This window comes from Camellia sinensis, unplaced genomic scaffold (assembly GCF_055761805.1).
Source record: "Camellia sinensis isolate YWXY unplaced genomic scaffold, ASM5576180v1 Unanchor1, whole genome shotgun sequence".
NCBI classification, from domain to species: Eukaryota; Viridiplantae; Streptophyta; class Magnoliopsida; order Ericales; family Theaceae; genus Camellia; species Camellia sinensis.
In genome coordinates, this window is record NW_028128987.1 from 4331265 (window position 1) to 4349409 (window position 18145).

At 43.6% G+C, this 18145-nt stretch overlaps 1 pseudogene; it reads right to left on the bottom strand.

Moving 5' to 3' along the window:
- The window catches only part of LOC114269099 (beta-glucosidase 12-like), a 66475-nt pseudogene that overhangs the window by 38293 nt on the left and 10037 nt on the right, over positions 1-18145 (bottom strand).

Consider the following 18145-nt stretch of genomic DNA (forward strand, 5'->3'; position numbering starts at 1 on the left):
AATTTGAGTCATTTGGATGCCATCTAAGTGATCCTTAGGCCTTGTATTAATGTCCTAAAACTCTATTTTTGGTCAATGAGTTCATGCCATGTTTGGTCTTGTTAAGTGTAGTTCAATGCCCCATTGGTTTGCTTTGAACACTTGGACTATTTGTTGCATGTTTGGCTTAATTTTGTTGCTTGGTTTGGCACCATGTTTTAACATGGTTTTGATGCTTATGTTGCATGTTATTAGTCCATGTCATCCCCCTTCCAAATGTGTTTGAGGGTTGTTCAATTTGTGCTTGAGTGTTGGCCCTCAATTATGTGCACATGTGTATGTATTTGGTCCCTCATATTATAGCATTTTGGCCACTGTTTTAGGCCCATTTAGAGCTGCCTAAATCATGTCTAAGTCCATCTTGCCATCCATTTGCATTGCCTCATGTTTGCTTGTATGCTTGCATAAGTGCCTTGCCATGCCATGTTGCATCCTTAGCTTGTATGCCTAGGTTGCATTGCATCTTGCATGCATGCCTTGTTCCTTGACTTAGTGATAGGAATTGGGCCTTGTTTGTTTGATTGGTTTGCATTTCATTTGACATGAAAGTTGCATACTTGGTTCCTTGGGCCATCATGCATGGAAGTGCGTGATTGGTGGTCCGAGAATCGAGGCATATGTCCCTTTGAGTCATTACAATGATAAGAGACATGATTGGTGCATACATGCCTTGAAATGTGCTGTCATGCTTTGCCTTGCCCTCTGTTGCTGTCATTTGCAGATTCTGCAGGAACACCCTGCCGACCGGCAGTGCAAAGTGCCGACCGGCAATCATTTCCCTGCCGACAGCTTAATTTTGTGCCGACTGCCACATACCACTGCCGGTGGCAATTCCATCTAGCCGGTGGTGATCCCCTCTGTCCAAGGGAGCAGTCCTGAGGTTTTGGCAACCTCCAGAGGAGTGAAGGAAGGAAAACGGAGGCGGCCTATGCATGGCGGCGCATTTCCCGAGGCGGTTTACTGCTTTTCTTAGTTTATTTAATTTGTTAATTAAATTAGGCAATTTGTAATATTAATTAGCTTGCGTAGTTAATTAATTTGTAATATTTATTCGGTCCCTCCAAGTGAGGGCAAATCTGTAATAAGTGGGTGTGAGTGGTGTGTATGTCTTCCAATCCCCACTTCTTTCTTCCCTTTTACTTACCTGCTTTGATGGTTAGTATTAGGGCACGTTTAATTTAGCATACCTTATGCTATGCATGCGTGCATCCATACATTTGTATTACATACATCAGGCTCGGTATATCACGCTAACTGCATTTGTACTTCAATTCAAAAACTGAATATGTGATAGTTGCACATTTTCACATGCCATGTTTAGGATAGCCGAGCCTATTCTAGATTGCATTTTTGCATGCGATGCATTAGGCACTTAACATGGACTTGGATCATGCATGTTTGCTAACAAGTTCTTTGTTTTGGCACGGAGTACTATGTGAGTATCTTAAAGCTTTAGCATGTCGCATGTGTGTGAATGCTACCATGACAGTATGTTTACCATGTGGCTAGATGCTTATGTGTTAAATTGTTTTAATGCCTGTGGGTGGAGGTTGGATTGTTTGAGTTGGAAAAACTCGTTGAAATCCGCATTTTAACCTACTTGCGAGTAGCAAATTCCAAAGCGCTTTTCAAAACCGAACGGATATGCAATGTTTATTTCCAAATTAGGCAATCTAGTCTATACTTGTTTGCTGCGCACATAACATAGTAATTCTAGGCTAATAACCGGAATAAGAACACGTAATGTTTTCAAAATCGGATATCATGGTTAGTAGAGGCCGGTCTTCGGACCGGGCGAAAGGGGGTGCTCATAGCTGACCTTCCCCGATCGTACCCAAGCTCCCGAGCCGAGACAACTCTAGTGATGACGGACATGTGGCCTTCGGCACCGAGTCAGGGTTTCCTAAATTTCCCAATAAAAAATATTTAGGTGGCGACTCTGTATCTGGCAAAGCAGTCCATGTTTGGCACTACTTTTTCAAAAATCTGTTTCTCAAAACGATTTGCCAAATTTGGACTCTTTGGTTCAGATTAAGAACCGCGACAACGAAAAATCGTGAGTCCGAACTGTAGCACCGAGGTCCCCTCCGCGGGCTTGTTACAGTTTCTGGCGACTCTGCTGGGGATTTTTTTAGAGAGTTTGACTCGAACTCGTGATATCCTGTTTTGACTTCATTTATGTGTTTCTTTGTATTGCATGTGCATTGGTGCGCCTAGGAACACAGTGTTTGCCATCTGCCATTCCTGAACGGTTTGCCGGAGGCTTGTCTTGTCAATGCATGACCATAAGGCTGACCGGTTATGGGCTCTGACAGCATGGGAACACAAACCCCGGTTTACCGGGGCGCCCTTTCGACCATTCGACCTAGTGCATATTCAGATCCATAGTGACCATCCCAAGCTAGGACAGGTTGCTTACCCGATTATAGGTTGTTTGAGAACTGCTGTGTGCATAGTGAAACCCTAGCTCCTGACAAAATAGGACAGGGAAACCCTACCCCAACATAGGGGTGATTGAGCTCTCTTTACTTGCTATGTGCTTCTAGAATGTATTTCTACAGGGAAAGTACATGTCAGTTTGCAAGTTTGAGTATCAGACCTGAGGACACCAGTATCAGTATCAGTTATGAGAATCAGTTATCCGCGGGTATCAGGGTTCAGTTTTCGGGAACAGTGATTTCTGGGAACAGTGATCAGCAGTAGGGTACAGTTGTTAGGCTACACCCGTGTGTTGATCAGTTTGGGCTGAAGTGCTGTCTGTTTTGTTTTCTTTCAGTTCAGAGAGTCGCAGAGTTGATACAGAATAGCCAGTGTCTCCCCTTGCTGAGGCAGGATTTATGGCGGCACAAAATTCAGAAGAAATTGTAGTTATGACGGCTGCATTGGAGTAGGGAATCGCTCCGCAGAGTGAGGCCAGCATCAATATGTCACATCCACCCAGGTCGCCCGTTGTGCACCCGGTCTAGGCTCCCCAGTTATATCAGGCTCGTGAGCCCACCACCTTTGAATTAATGGGGATGATAGGTGACCTCCAGAGGTCCGTGGCCGATCTGGCCTATGGAATGTCAGCCTCACCCCCAGCAGCACCGTATGCCGGGAATTTCATACCACAGGAGCCTCCGCTGCTGGGGCGGATTGTGATAGAGCTCAGCCAGCCAGAGGTGGCTTCCAGCTACAGCCGCGACATGTCAGCAACAACCGGGCTTCGCTCTGAAGTAGCAACCCAAACCCTTGACCAGGCTGAGGCCGGAGGAAGAGACAAAATGAAGGCGGATGCCGATCCTATTGAACAACTGCTGTGGGCAGTCGAGGCTCTGAAAGTCAGAGGGATGAACAAGCAACAAACATCTGCGATCGTGACCAAAGCTGTGGATGATGCTTTCCCCACTCCAATCAAAGGCAGTTCAAGCCAGGCAAAAAATCGGGATGGGCCTCGTCATGCCCAGACAATTCCTGTCGTTCCCAACCCTGCACCGGGAAAGGGTCAAAAGGCCAAGGCAGTGCCAGCCGACCCTTTTGCTAGCGCATCTGGCAAGAATCCTCAAGCTTCAAAGTACCTGCCCCGAGGGCGCAGGGTCTTTCATGACCTCTACATGCCTTTGTCTAGGGCATTACTAATATTGGCGAAGAATGGGCATCTTAAACCTTTAGAGCCTCGGCCACTCCCGAAGAATCTCCGCGCCACGCATGATGCTACCTTGTACTGCGCGTACCACCAACAGTCCGGCCACAGCACCGATGGTTGTTTCCGCCTTCGTCATGAAGTGCAAGATTTGATTGATAACAAGGTTATCCTCCCACCCACCTCAGCCAAGTCTGTTACCACCCAGTTGCTGGATTTCGAGGGCTCAGATACTACGAGTATGTAAAGTGCCCGTGTGCACGTATTTCGAGGCATCTCTTTTTTTACAGCATAGTGCATACTAGGTTGTATCTTAGATCGCATTCTGTCATTTTCTCGGTTTGCGTGCCCCCGTGCACGCATTTCGAGACATCTCATTTTCATAGCATTGTGCATGCTAGGCTGTATCTTAGTTGCATTCATGCATATCATGCATATCGCATCGTGTTCGGAATAGGAGTTAGCCCGGGCACGGGAAACGAGGTGCGTTTCGTACTCTGAGTGACGGAACGTGTCTCAATTCCCAGTCACCGACACTCCGGATTACCCATGATGGAGTTAGGTTCTTGTTGTGTTTACACGTGTATTCATTCTATATTAAGTTGCACATTTCGACTCCTCTGCCATCATGCATCGATATGCGTGATTGGTGGCACGAGGATCGAGGCATGCATATATTTGTGAAAATACATTGCTATGCCCCTTTCCTGCTCTCTGTTGCAGCAAATGAAGAATCAGCAACTTTCTGGAGCTTGGCACGCATTTCAAGAACGAGTGTAAACAGAGGCTAATTGGGGCATCCCAGTGGATTTTCGCGCAAGGCAGCCCAAACATGCATCATTCATCAGGAGCAAGGCAGTCCCTGGCTTGCACGCCGGTTTTACAGCTTTCTTAGTTAATTTGATTAATTAATTAGGAATTTGTACATTATTCGGACTGTAATATTTGGACTGTAATATTCTTTTATTCGGGACTGTACATTTATTTGGACCCTCTGCGCGAGGGCATAACTGTAATAAGTGTGCGTGTGTGTGTTGTATGTCTTCCAACCCCACGTCTTTCTCCCTTTTATTTATCCGCTTATGATGGTTAGATTAGGGCATATTTCAATTAGCATACAGTATGATAGCATGTTTGCATCATTCATCTGTTTTGCATGCACCGGGCTCGGCGCATCATACTAACTGCATTTGTATTTCAATTTCCAAGTTGAATACATGTTAGCTGTAGCATTCCATATGCCATGTTTAGAATAGTCGAGCCTGTTATAGTTGCATCTTGCATGTGTTGCATTAGGCATTTCTGTATACTTAGGATCATGCATGATTTCTAATGTAGTTCCTATTTTGGCTTGGAGTACTCGGTAAGTTTTATGCGTTAGCATCCTTGCATGCGTGTGAGTGACTGCCATGAATAGCATGCTTACCATGAGGCTATTTGCTTATGTGATATATCTGCCTGAATGCCTGTGGGTGAAGGTTGGGTTACTTAAATTGGAATAAATCAACTGTGAGTTTTAAGCCCACTAGATAGTGGCAAAACCATCTTTTCTAAGCCCACCCGAGGGTGGCAAAATCTGCATTTTAAGCCTACTTGCGAGTAGCAAACCATCTTTCAAATAAACAAACATGAAATTTTTTGTTCCAATTCGGGTGACCCAGTCTATACTTATATGTTGTGCGCATCACATAGTAACCTAGGCTAATAACCGGAATAAGAACACACAGTTTTTCAAAAATAGATATCACGGTTAGTAGAGGCCGATCTTTGATCGGGCGAGCGGGGGTGCTCACGAAGTGACCTTCCCCAATCGTACCCAAGTTCCCGAGCCGAGGCAACTTTGGTGATGACGGACACGTGGCCTTTGGCACCGAGTCAAGGTTTCCTAAATTTCCCATTAAAAAACATTTAGGTGGCGACTCTGTATCTGGCAAAGCAGTCCATGTTTGGCACTTCTTTCAAAAAAATCTGTTTTTCTCAAAACGATTTGCCGGATTTGGACTCTTTGGTTCAGACTTAGAACCGTGACATTTGAGAGTCCTGAGCTGTAGTGACCCCAAAATGAACAGAACGGGAGCTCGTTCCTCCCGGGGCGTTCGGGGACGTCTACACAATCCTACACCAAATGCGCATTTAGATGCATTAAAGCGCAATTTGTGCTTCTTTAGGATCTGAAACATCTCACCTAGGTCCCTGAGATGGTCATTCTCATCCTTGCTTTTGACTACCATATTATCGATGTAAGCCTCCATTATTCTGCCTAACAATGGTTCGAACATCTTGGTGATCATCCGCTAGAATGTTGCCCCTGCGTTTTTTAGGCCAAAGGGCATGACCTTGTAACAATACAGTCCTCTTAGTGTCGTAAAAGATGTGACCTCTTGGTCTGGCTCATACATAGCGATCTGATGGTAACCTCTGTACGCATCAAGAAAGCTAAGACGGTTGTGTCCTGCCGTCAGATCTACCAGTTGGTCTATTCGTGGTAAAGGAAAGCTATCCTTTGGGCATGCCTTGTTGACTGTTTTGTAGTCCACACAGACACGCCATTTTTCATTTTTCTTTGGCACCACTACTGTGTTGGATATCCACTTGGGATAGTGCACCTCTCTGATAGCTCCTGCCTCTAGAAGGTTTCCTACTTCTTCCGCCATTATTTCGGTATGGTGGAGTGCTAATCTACGAGTGCGCTGTATGATTATTCTTGCAGTTGGGTGGACATTTAATTGGTGACAGATGAAGTTTGGATCAATGCCAGGCATGTCATACGGCGTCCAAGCAAACACTTCAATGTTAGAGGTCAAGAATTCCATGTCCGGGTCCTTTTCATCTATTCTTACCTATACCAAGTCTTCCACTGCCTTCTGTTCAGCGGCTTTGCCAACATCCGCAAACAATTCATTGCTCTCAGGTTCTTCCACCATCTGAACAAACCCTTTGGCAGCTCGGCTTCCATTTACTGTGACGAAGCATTGCTTGGACATAATTTGGTCTCCATAGACCTCTTCAATTACTCCAGCTTCGTTGGGGAACCACATTACTTGATAGTAGGTTGACGCTACCGATCGCATGGCGTGCAGCCATGTCCTCCCCAAGATTATGTTGTAAGTGGAAGGGACTTTCAATACCCAGAATTTCACTTGTTTCGTCATACTTCCTGCTCTGACTGGGAGGATAATCTTGTCAACTGGCCACTCTGGCATTGAGTTGAATCCGATCAGGGGAGATACGGCAGGTGCCAAGTCTTTGTCCTCCAGGTTCAACTATTTGAAAGTTTCCTAGTACATTATCTCACATGAGCTCCCTTGGTCGATCAAAATTCGCTTGACGTCGTAATCCTTGACGCGGAGAGTGACGACCAGAGCATCATTGTGAGGGCAATATATCCTTGCCAAGTCTCTGTCTGAAAAAGACATGACATTCGTAGCCTCTGTTCTCCCCTTTTTAATGGTGGGCTGTGCATTTAATACCTCCCTTAAGTGCTCAGCCTTCTTTATCATTCCCTTGAGCTCATTTACTCGCTCAGGCTCGAATACCCCATGTATTATGTTTATCACGCCTTGAGGTGGGGCGTCAGTCGGTGTTTCGTCTGAGTGATCGTGGTTTTGGGGGGCTGGCTGCGTCCTTCTTTCTATGTACCAGTCTAGGTGACCAGCTGCCACTAACTCCTCCAGATGCTGTCTCAACGGTGTGGAATTTTCAGTGCGATGCCCCTTTTCCTTATGGAAGGTCCACCGAGATCTTTCGTCGTAGTCCTTTTGCGCTTCTCCTAGCTTAGCTGGCCATCTGATGAAAGGTTCATCACGTATCTCACTGAGAATTCGGTAGATTGGTTTCTTGAATACTGTGGTAATGGCAGTGCGGACTCTTAACCATCTTTTATCTTGGTCTTCTCCGTTGTCTCACCTGGCTCGCCCGTTCTTGCTTGGACGTTCTACCGTGTTGACTTTTGCTGTAGTTTTCTTATCTGGCGCTGCTGTTGCACCAGATTTTGTCTTCGCTCGGGCGCTGTCCTCCTTCACCTGAATGTGCTGGTGTACCCTCTCCATTAAGGCTTCCATTGTGAGGGGGGGCGTCATGGTAATTGAGTCTCTCAGCCTATTTTCGACTGGAAGACCCCTTTTGTATTGCGCGATGGCGAGATTTGTTGGGCAATCTCCTATCTGGTTGAATGTCTCACAATAACGACTGTTGTAGGATCTCAACGTCTCCTTGTCGCCCATGTCAATGGAGAGTAGCTAATCGATCTCTACTGGCGTCTTGGTGTTTGTTCTGAACCTTGTCACGAACGCCTCCGCTAATTGCGCCCAGGAGGCTATGCTGCCTTCTAGTAGCCTTTCGAACCAGGTTAAACCTAGGTCGCCAAGGCTGGATGGGAATATGATTGTAGACACCCCATTTTTGACCATCCTCAAAACTTGGACGTCACCGTTTGAGCACTCGGTGATCATCCATGTTTGTGTTCATTTGGAGTTCCCGGAGGTCTCGGCTCGCGCGCCCTACCTCAGAATCTCTAAACTTGACCGTTTAGTGTCTGGTTTTGCACCGAACACTTGTGTTTTGCCTTGAGAGGGTAGGGTAGGGCTTGTAGACCATCCCCACCCACCACCGGCAGTGGCTAGAGGCCACCGGCTGGCCTTTTTCTGCCATCGGCACTTTTGTTTGCCGGTCGGCACATTTTATTGCCGGTCGGCATAGTTTGTTGCCGGTCGGCACTGTTTTTTGTCGAAATGACATTTTTGGGCAGCCGACCACTGTTCATCCACTTTATGGAGATATTTTGTGCCAGCTGTGATAGCTGGCACCAACTCTCCCCCCCTCCATACACGTGTATGGAGGGATTTCCCTCTAGCCAAGCTTGTTGTATAAGCTTTGCAAGAGGGAGTCCTATAAGAGAGGGGCTTTCCTCTTGGTTCTAGGTTAGACTCTTTGAAGCAAAAACCAGCCCTTAGAGATATAGATACATATTATCTCTATACCTCTCTCTCTCTCCCTTCTTGTGTGTGTTTCTTAGCTCAAAAGGTGGTTTTTACCTTACTTTTGCACCATTACACACACCATTACACCTTATTCCGAGATTGAGGGACTTGGGGGGTTGTTTCTTGAGTTTTTGGACTGGTTTTGATCAAAAGAAGAGGGCTAGACCATTTGTTCTTCAAGGGTTCTTCAAGGGTGAGCATCTTGCTTTTTATTCCCCAAACTTGCAATAGTTTTCTACCTATCTTGCTTGCTGTTTTAGCTCTTATGTATAACATCAAAAAGGCTTATATTTTCCTGCTCTAGCACTTTCATTAAGGTCACTTTGTGGTTTGAGTGCAAACTCACCCTTATAGGCCTTGTTTGGTCCATTTTGGTGCCTCTTTGATAAGGTTTTGTTCACTTCAGCATTTTGATCTTTTCATCACTAAAAACCAGTTCATTTTTGGTGTTTAAAAAGTTGGTTTGAAGTCTTGCATAGGGGAGGGACACCCCTCTCCCTTTATGGTTTTGTTTCCTTGCTTTTTGGGCTCAAAAGGATAGCATGTGTGCTTGATGTTTCTTGGCCTCATTTCAAAAGTTTTTTAGGTGTTTTATATCATATGTAACCTCTGTTTTTGGTCGGATTTGTGCCTCCTTGTATGCTTGTAATACTTGCTTTGTATTGCTCCATTTTGCTTAGAAGTGCATCTCATGATTAGGCCATGATTCTTGTGTGTGTTGGCTTGGTTCCATGAAGCATTTAGCATTGTTTTTCCATGCTTAAAATCTGTTGGTTATCAACTTGGTCATGATTGGCATGTTTCTTATGGTTGCTATGCATTTTGGCTTGTGAGCCCTCAAGTATATGAGTCATAAGTGCTTTGGTTGGTCTACTTTGATGAGTGGAGGTTGTTTGCCATGCTATTTCAGTCCAAAAATCATGCTTGTATGTGTGCATGCATGGCCTCTTTTATGTCTTGAAGGTGTCCCCTTTTATGCCTATACATGGGCCTTAGTGCATGTGCATCTTGGGAGTCATCTTAGCTGCCATACTAGGAGGGTTTGGAGCCTTATTTTGCATGTTAATATTCTGTTTTTGCTTGCCCCAATCATGCCATGGGTGGTCATGTTGGTGGGGGTAAGTTGTCCCCTTTTTGTGCCTTAACTTTGGGACCATAAGTTTGCTTGTTAACATGAGTTGATTGTCTATCATTTTGAGCATTTTGGCCACTGTTTTGAGGAGGGTGAGGGTCTGCCCCTTTGCCATTTTAAGCCATCTTTGCATGATTGCTTCATGATTGATGTATGGTTGCTTCATATGTTGTTGTAGCATGGTGATTCTATTGCTCAAAGCGTCCGTGTTTACATCACATTTGTGTCTTGTATGTCTAATATTGCATGCTTGCCATACTAGTTGCATGATTCTTGGCATACCTTGCACATTGATATCATGTTGCATTTTAAGCCATGTTTTGCATAACATGCATTGCATTACTTGGTTTGGGGTGTCAAACCAAGTATGAGAGTTTAGGGGCGTTCATACCACAAGTGATGCAACGCGCCTTAACTTCCGGTCCCCGACGCCTTTGACTTCGCCATGATAAGGTTTCGGATTTCATTGTTTTTGTTACATGCATCCTTACATTAAATGGCAAATTCGGTCCTTTGACCCGCCATGTACCATTGATGGTTCAAGGATCGAAAGTCATGCTTCCTTGAGTTCAAAACATGACAGGAAGTATGACCATGCTTACATGTGCCTGAAAATCCCATGCCATGCACTGTCTGTTCTCTGTTTGCTGTCAAAATTGTCTTCTGCAGGAAATTTCTGCCGACCGGCAGAATTTAGTGCCGACTGGCAATCTCTGGAGTGCCGATGAATCCAATAAAATGCCGATGGAAATTTTGAAGTGCCGGTGGTGATTCTGTCCGGCCGGTGGTGCTCTGCAGGATGTAAGGAATTTGCTCCAGTACTTTGGCAATTTTCAGAGAGACAAAGCAGTGCAAACAGAGGCGGCAGGAGTACAGTACGGGTTTTCCGGGCGAGACGGATTCGAGCATGCATCATTCGCACATCCCGAGGCAGAGGCTGCGGCTACCCTCTTTTTCTCCCTTGCCATCTTTTCTTTTAAATTAAATTCGAAATTTTTTGTAATAATTTTATTTATTTATTATTTTGGGACTGTAATATTCATTTGAACCCTCTGAGTGAGGGTAAACATGTAATAAGTGTGGGTGAGTGTGTGTATGTCTTCCAACCCCCATTTCTTTCTTCCTTTTTATTTACCTGCTTATGATGGTAGATTAGGGCATTTTTGAAATTAGCATACCTTATGCTATGCATGCGTGCATTCATGAATTTGTATTACACGCATTAGGATCGGTACATCATGCTAACTGCATTCGTATTTCAAATTCCAAATTGAATACGTGAATCAATTGGTTGCATCTCATATGCCATATTTAGGTTAACCGAGCCTACTCTAATTACATTTTCGCATGCGATGCATTAGTCATTTTAACATGAACTAGGACATGCATGTTTGCTAACTAGTTTACTGTTTTGGCGCGGAGTACAATGTAAGTAGTTATGCTTTAGCATCCAGCATGCGTGTGAGTGTTGACATGACAGTATGCTTGCCATGCGGCTAAGTGCTTACATGAGATAAAATGCTTGAATGCCTGTGGGTGGAGGTCAAATTGCTTAAATTGGGATGATGCATTAAAACTATGAATTTTTAAGCCCACTAGATAGTAGCAAAATCATCTTTTCCAAAAGCCCACTTGAGGGTGGCAAAACCTGCATTTTAGCCTACTTACGAGTAGCAAACCATTTTCAAAACAAACATGAAATGCTTTGTCCCAATTTGGGCGGTTTGGTCTATACTTGTTTGCTGCGCGCTTAACATAGTAATTCTAGGCTAACAATTGGTTTAAGAACACATAAAGTTTTCAAAAATAGATATCACGGTTAGTAGAGGCCGGTCTTCGGACCGGGCGAAAGGGGGTGCTCATAGCTGACCTTCCCCGATCGTACCCAAGCTCCCGAGCCGAGATAAACTCCGGTGATGACGGACATGTGGCCTTCGGCACCGAGTCAGGGTTTCCTAAATTTCCCCATTTTAAAATATTTAGGTGGCGACTCTGTATCTGGCAAAGCAGTCCATGTTTGGCACTACTTTTCTAAAAATCTGTTTTCTCTCAAAAACGATTTGCCAGATTTGGACTCTTTGGTTCAGATTAAGAACCGTGACACAAATCGAGTCCGAACTGTAGTAGCGAAGGGCCCCTCGCCGGGGCGTGTCTACAATGATGCACATCAAAACCTTGTTCCGCCGGTATACTGCCATGACCTGGCGAAAATGGCTTAGGTGCATGTAAGGGTCCGTCTTCCCCTTGTAAGTCATAAATTTAGGCTGGATGAAGCCTGAAGGTAAGGGTGCGTTCTCAATCACCGGAACGAACGGCGAGCTATGTAGTCTTGCCAATGCTTTATCTGTTGGTTTGTAGGCAAGGTGTGGTATTGACATTCCTACCTCAACGCTTCCATGTGTCCGAGGAGCCAACCGCTGAAGGGCTGAAACTCTGTGTGGTCACGTGCCCTGGCATCCTCCTTCCGTCGTGCCCTTTCTTCAAGCACAGTCCGTAAGTTGGACGATCTAGGCAACTCCGTTTTCTTGGATGATGTCTGGTGCGTATGTGAGGGCCGATAGGTTCTTCCCTCAGTGTAAGACCTCAATGATCTCGTTCTCTCAGACCTGGAGTGACGAGTTCTGGAAGTCCTTAATTGAGTGTCGCCTGTGCTGAGGCTCCTACTCTCTGTTTGCGATGGCGTGGTATGCCTACCACGATCTTCTGAGTAGCGAGGAGGCGTATTGCTTTTGCGCCCCTCTCCTATCGCCACCCCTTTCCCTTTTATCTGGCGCATCATCAATTCCATGTCCGCCGCCATCTTCCTGACTAACTCATCTTGCTCCTTTACCCGATCCTCCAAAACTTGAGGGTCGAGCCTCCTCCTCTGCCTGTCGGGACTTGATGAGCGACGGGGGCTGTTACCTTGCCTTTCCCTTGCATCCCTCCGGGGATTCTGTCGCTGGGGCTCCAGATCTGCCATGGGAGGGATGGAAGGCAAGCCTTCGCGCCTCCCACCTCCCTCTGGGGTTTGCCCGTCAATGGCGGACTGTGGAAAATCTTCATTGTGCGCCATTGCGTCTAATCTAGCGAGGAAAACTTTGATCAAGAGGTTTTGTTCTTTCTGTGATTCCCACAGGCGGCGCCAATTGTACGAGCAAGAAATAATCTTCTCGTATAATCTTCTCGTATAATCCTATTGATCAAATCTGCGCTCCTCCAAACGTCGTCGCTTTACTCGCTGAAAGCACAAACGTGAGCTAGCCGGCGGGTCTGTGTCGGATACCTCCCCGATGCCTAAGTCAGCAAAATAGACAAATAGACAAAAGCTCTGTGCATTCGAGAATCAAAGTTGTGTTACCTCTCCATAGGTGATGTTGTGAGCTTTTATAGGTTCCGTATGGCACAATCCAAGTAGGACTCTTACTCCTCCATGTAGAGTCCTCCTAGGAATCACCTTCTTGAAAGATAATGCTTATCCTTCAACACCCCCCTCACTGCTTAAACTAAGTGAGATGGTTTTACCTCGGTTGGAACTCAATACGACCGAGCTAACATGACCATGCTAAAGCCGCAGACTAGACCGAGCTCCAACTAGCTCGGTTCTTCCTTTCACTGCGTGCGCCTCGGTTTGACATACTCCAACTGGGCTGTTTATTTAATACCGAGCTAACCAAGCTTGGTGCTCCAATGCACAACACCAAGCTAGCTAGGCTCTCGTACAGTTGTACCTCGGTTGCCTGTTGAAACCATGCTATCCATAGCGTGCCCAGACCGAGCTATTCAACAGCAAGGTCCTGATTAAAGGCCCACAATACCTCGACTCAATTGGGTTTGACCGAGCTAACTGTCGCCGCTCTGACCATGCCGACCGAGCTAACTACAAAGCTCTTTTGGACCGGGCTATCTGCAAGGCTCCTCTAGACCGGACTAATTACAAGGCCCTTTTACTCCGCCCTTCTTACTGTGGCCCACAGAATGGCCTATTACCCAGCTCGGCCAAAATTTACATATAAATTACCCTCTCACATGGTAATCAAAGCTCTTACTAGTGAGATCTCTCTCTCTCTCTCTCTCTCTCTCTCTAAGTAAAGATCTAGTACCAAATTTGTTGTTCATAAAATCCAAATAAATTTATCAATGAATAAAGTTACAATAATAAATTTGTCAATCTTACTTTTATTATTTATTTTTTATTAGTTACAATACAATTGTGTGTGTTTGTTTTTTTGTGAATGAATAATTGAGTGTGGATATAAGAGAGAGAGAAAGTAATTAATTAGTATTATCAATGATAAATTTATCACTACCAAATTTTCATTCTTCCCTTTCCTTTCTCTCCATCCATTTCTATTGTCACTGCCAGATCTGAGAAGATGGTGAGAGTAGTGACATGGCTAGTGGTACAACTCAGACGGATTTGGTTAGGTTGGAAGATCGTCCAAACCCAGTCTAAATTGTGCCGAGATCTGTCTAGTCCAGCCCAAGCCTGAATTATAACCCGAGTTTGTCTTCCCAAGCCCAATCTGAGTTAAATTCGAGTTGTCTGAATTGCACATAGATTTCAGTGTTTTTTTTTTTTTTTTTTTTTTGCGCAACTAAATTAATAATTTATTAAAATTAAACTCTATTTACAATTTTGTTTAGAAAATCATTAATAACATGAAAACAAATAATTTTTTAATGTAAGAGAGGTACCACTATGGTAGTCTTTACAATTTATAAGTGAAAATAAAAAATAGAAAAAATAAAAAAAATATTTTGTGTTGTGTTACTTGTGTATATAATATATTCAATATAATTTAATGATCTAAATTACTTTAATATCATGTAATGGCTAATAATTTTATATATATTTAATATTTTATATATATATATATATATATATAATTTGGGTTTTGGGTTGCTCAGGATGTCTTTGTCCAAATCCACCCAAATTTAATTCGAATTTCCAAATTTTTCTTCAAAAATATCGTATCCAAGCCCTAAAAAAATTAGGGCTGAACTCGGGTTGCTTAAGTTAATCCTGCCTAAGTTGCATCCCTAGACATGGTGGAGATGGACGTTTTTTCTAGAAAAATTGTTGAAAAAATATCTCCAAATACCAGAGGTGGTTGCTAGTGGCTAGAGACGGCTACCAGAGATGACGACTAATTGTCAGAGAGGTTAGCTAGAGGTTATTGGTCAAAGGAGGGAGGGAGTCCTAACATTGTTGATAATGGACATCAAGAAGGTGAGGGGAGCACATTTTGAGAATATTAATATATGATTAAAAAAAACGAAAAAAAAAAAGAGAGTAAGGGCTACAAATAAATAAGTTTGGTCAATAAAATTGATTTGTAAGCATCCCTAAATACGTTGAAGTGGGGTTTTGGAATTGAAAGGCTGTCAAATTCTTTGTAGTATGGCTGAGCAGCGGATATGTCGATCTGTCAAAATTGACCGAACCGATCCGATTCGATCTGCTGCATTTTGGACGGATGCGTGATGACGAGTGGACAGTTGCGGATTGATTTTCTCCAATCCGCCAATCTGGCGGACGAATGGCGAATTTGAGATTTCTTTGGCCGCAACCGAACCGCCAAACCGCGAGCACCTCTAGTAATTTATAAGACTTTGTGTTTTCAGTTTGTTTAAATATTCTGTTTGTGTTTTCAATTAAAAAAGAGTTTAAATATTCTGTTGGAAAAAAAGTTTTCAACTTGAATATCTTTTTTGAATTGAAAAAAATAAACGTATTATTTATCTATGTTTTTTGGTGTTTAAATCTATCTCTAAAAATAATAAATAGAAAATATGATATATGCTGGTTGATTTTTATTTTCAAAAACAGATATAGATGTAACAATACAGAGACATACAATCTCTACTACTGCTCTGTTCATGGTTTTAGTGGTTTGAATTGCTTTTATATTTTAAGAACCACAGATTGTAATATTTTATGTGGATGAGACATGTTGTGATTGTAGTATGTGGATGAGGCATGCAGTGATTGTAATATTTTAAAATTTCAAACTTTCTTGCTTTGGATAAGGCATGCAGTTATTATAATATTTGTTTAAGTCATCGACTATAATACTTTCTTCTTTTTTTTCTGAGGAAGTACACAAGTTAAATTATGTTGAAAATTTATAAAATTTTAAACTGCCAAGCCGATTCACATCCATCTACCAATCCACTCAATCCACATCTGCCGGATTGGCAGACGAATGCAGATTGATTTTCTTCAATCCGCCAATCTGACGGACGGATGACGGATTAGAGGTTCCGTGGCCGCAACCGACCTGCACCCACCCTTACTTTGTAGCCCGTTCACAATAAGCCCAAATTTAAATACAACGAGCTTACCTAAAAAGTATAGCACTGCCTGGGATATATATTTAAATGGACCAACATGTACTTTAATGGTTTTGTGAAGTTGAAAACAAATTATGTAAACAACCTGATAACGCTTAGATGGATGTATACCTTGTAACGATGATAAGAATCAATAGCCACATCTCCATTACCACCATCCTGTTTTTTTTTTTGATCAGCGAAGAAAAAGGAACTATTATTGATGAAGACCGAATAAAGAAATACATCAATAAAGAAGACGAGGAAGGGGGGTACAAAGAGCATCATAGCGAAACAAAACAATCCCAACTAGGTTGGCACTATTGAGAACGCCCAATCATATGCTAGCACACCGCCTAAAGATGGTGAATTGGTGAGAAACCAACCATAACAACAAACCCACACCAAAAATACAACCAAACCTAAGACATGCCAAATCCAACAGATAGAAATACTAAACCTAGCCAAAAAGCAAAATAAAACCAACAATAAAGCCCTTTGCTGGAGCATCCAGACAGCAGACCACACACACTGACAAGAAGCAAACCATCAGTCAGGCAAGGAGATAGCAAACCATCAGTCAGCCAAGAAGCAATCCAACAGATAGCAAACCATCAGTTAGCCACCATTCCTCCAAGCACACAAAAGCTCCTATGCTAACACAGGACCACCTTACAACCAAGCCCACAGAACTCCTTTGCTAACAGAGAGCAAATGACACTCAGAAGGCCTCTGTACTGCCTTCACAGACCAGCACCTAGCTGATACATACCACTCTGCAACCAATCTGCATACATACCAATCTGCTTTATACCCATCTGCTACCAATCGCACTGCTACCAATCAGCAGAGAATGATCTCTTCTTCCTTGTTTCCATCAGCAAACCATATCAGCTAATCAGCAGAGGATGGACATAACCTCACAGCAATGCAAGACTATTAAACAAAGGCACACAGCCAGCCCCCTAGAGGCCAGAAGCTCCACCTTACTGCTGCTAGGCAGTAGGACACAGCAGCAGACCAAGGCAGATTCTAGAACACTTCAGTAAGGAGCACCTGCAATGTCAGACTGTAGGACACTTGTGTTCAACCCAGATTTATTTAGAGCTAACTCTGTAGCCTATAACCAGAGACAAAATTACAATGTATGCAGAAAAACACATGGGGCCTGGCCAAACAAACACTTTTTCACTCAACCTCCATTTCTAATGCAGAACTTCACCTGTGGCAGGTTAAAGACCAAGTCATTAATAGAAAGCTCCACCTGGGTTGGTGAGGCTTTGAGCCACATAGTTACACGAACCTTCACTATTTCACACAGGTCTTCCAAGTTTGGTTGAAAGCCATTAAAGATGCAATCATTTCGATGCTTCCATGTAGACCACAGGACAGCCAGAGGAAGAACCTTCCAGATTTTCTTTTCCAACTTCTTCAATCTACAACCATCCCACCAATTCAACAGTCCATTCACTGAACCTGGTAGCACCCATTGCATACCCCACCATCAGACAATGTTGGACCAAAGCAGCCAAACGAAAGGGCAGTACAATAGAATATGTTCCATAGTTTCAATCTCATTGTGACAGAAGACACAATCCAGATTTACATTCCCTGTTAGAATACCAATTCTATGAAGAAAACTCGAAGTTTTAATCTTACCCAGCCAAGCCATCCACCCAAAACATTGAACTTTTGGAGGAGCGAAATTATTCCAAATTGAAGCAGTCACTGGTAGTATAGGTCCCAGATGTGATTCACTCCAAAGATATACTGAGGAAACAGAGAAAGTATTAGATGGGTCTGCACCCCATATGAGCTCATCAGATCTAGAATTGCACAGAATTGGTGCAGAATTTAGCAAATGAAACAGTCTGTTAGCTTCTTCCTCCTCCCATACCAACAGAGGTCTTCTAAAGTCCATGTTCCAGCCACTATTCTCTTCCCTTTTTTCGAAAAACACCCTTACCACACCATTTTTATCATTAGATAAGGAAAAGAGCCTTGGGAATTCCTCCATTAGGCATACATTACGCACCCACTTGCCTCTCCAAAATCGAA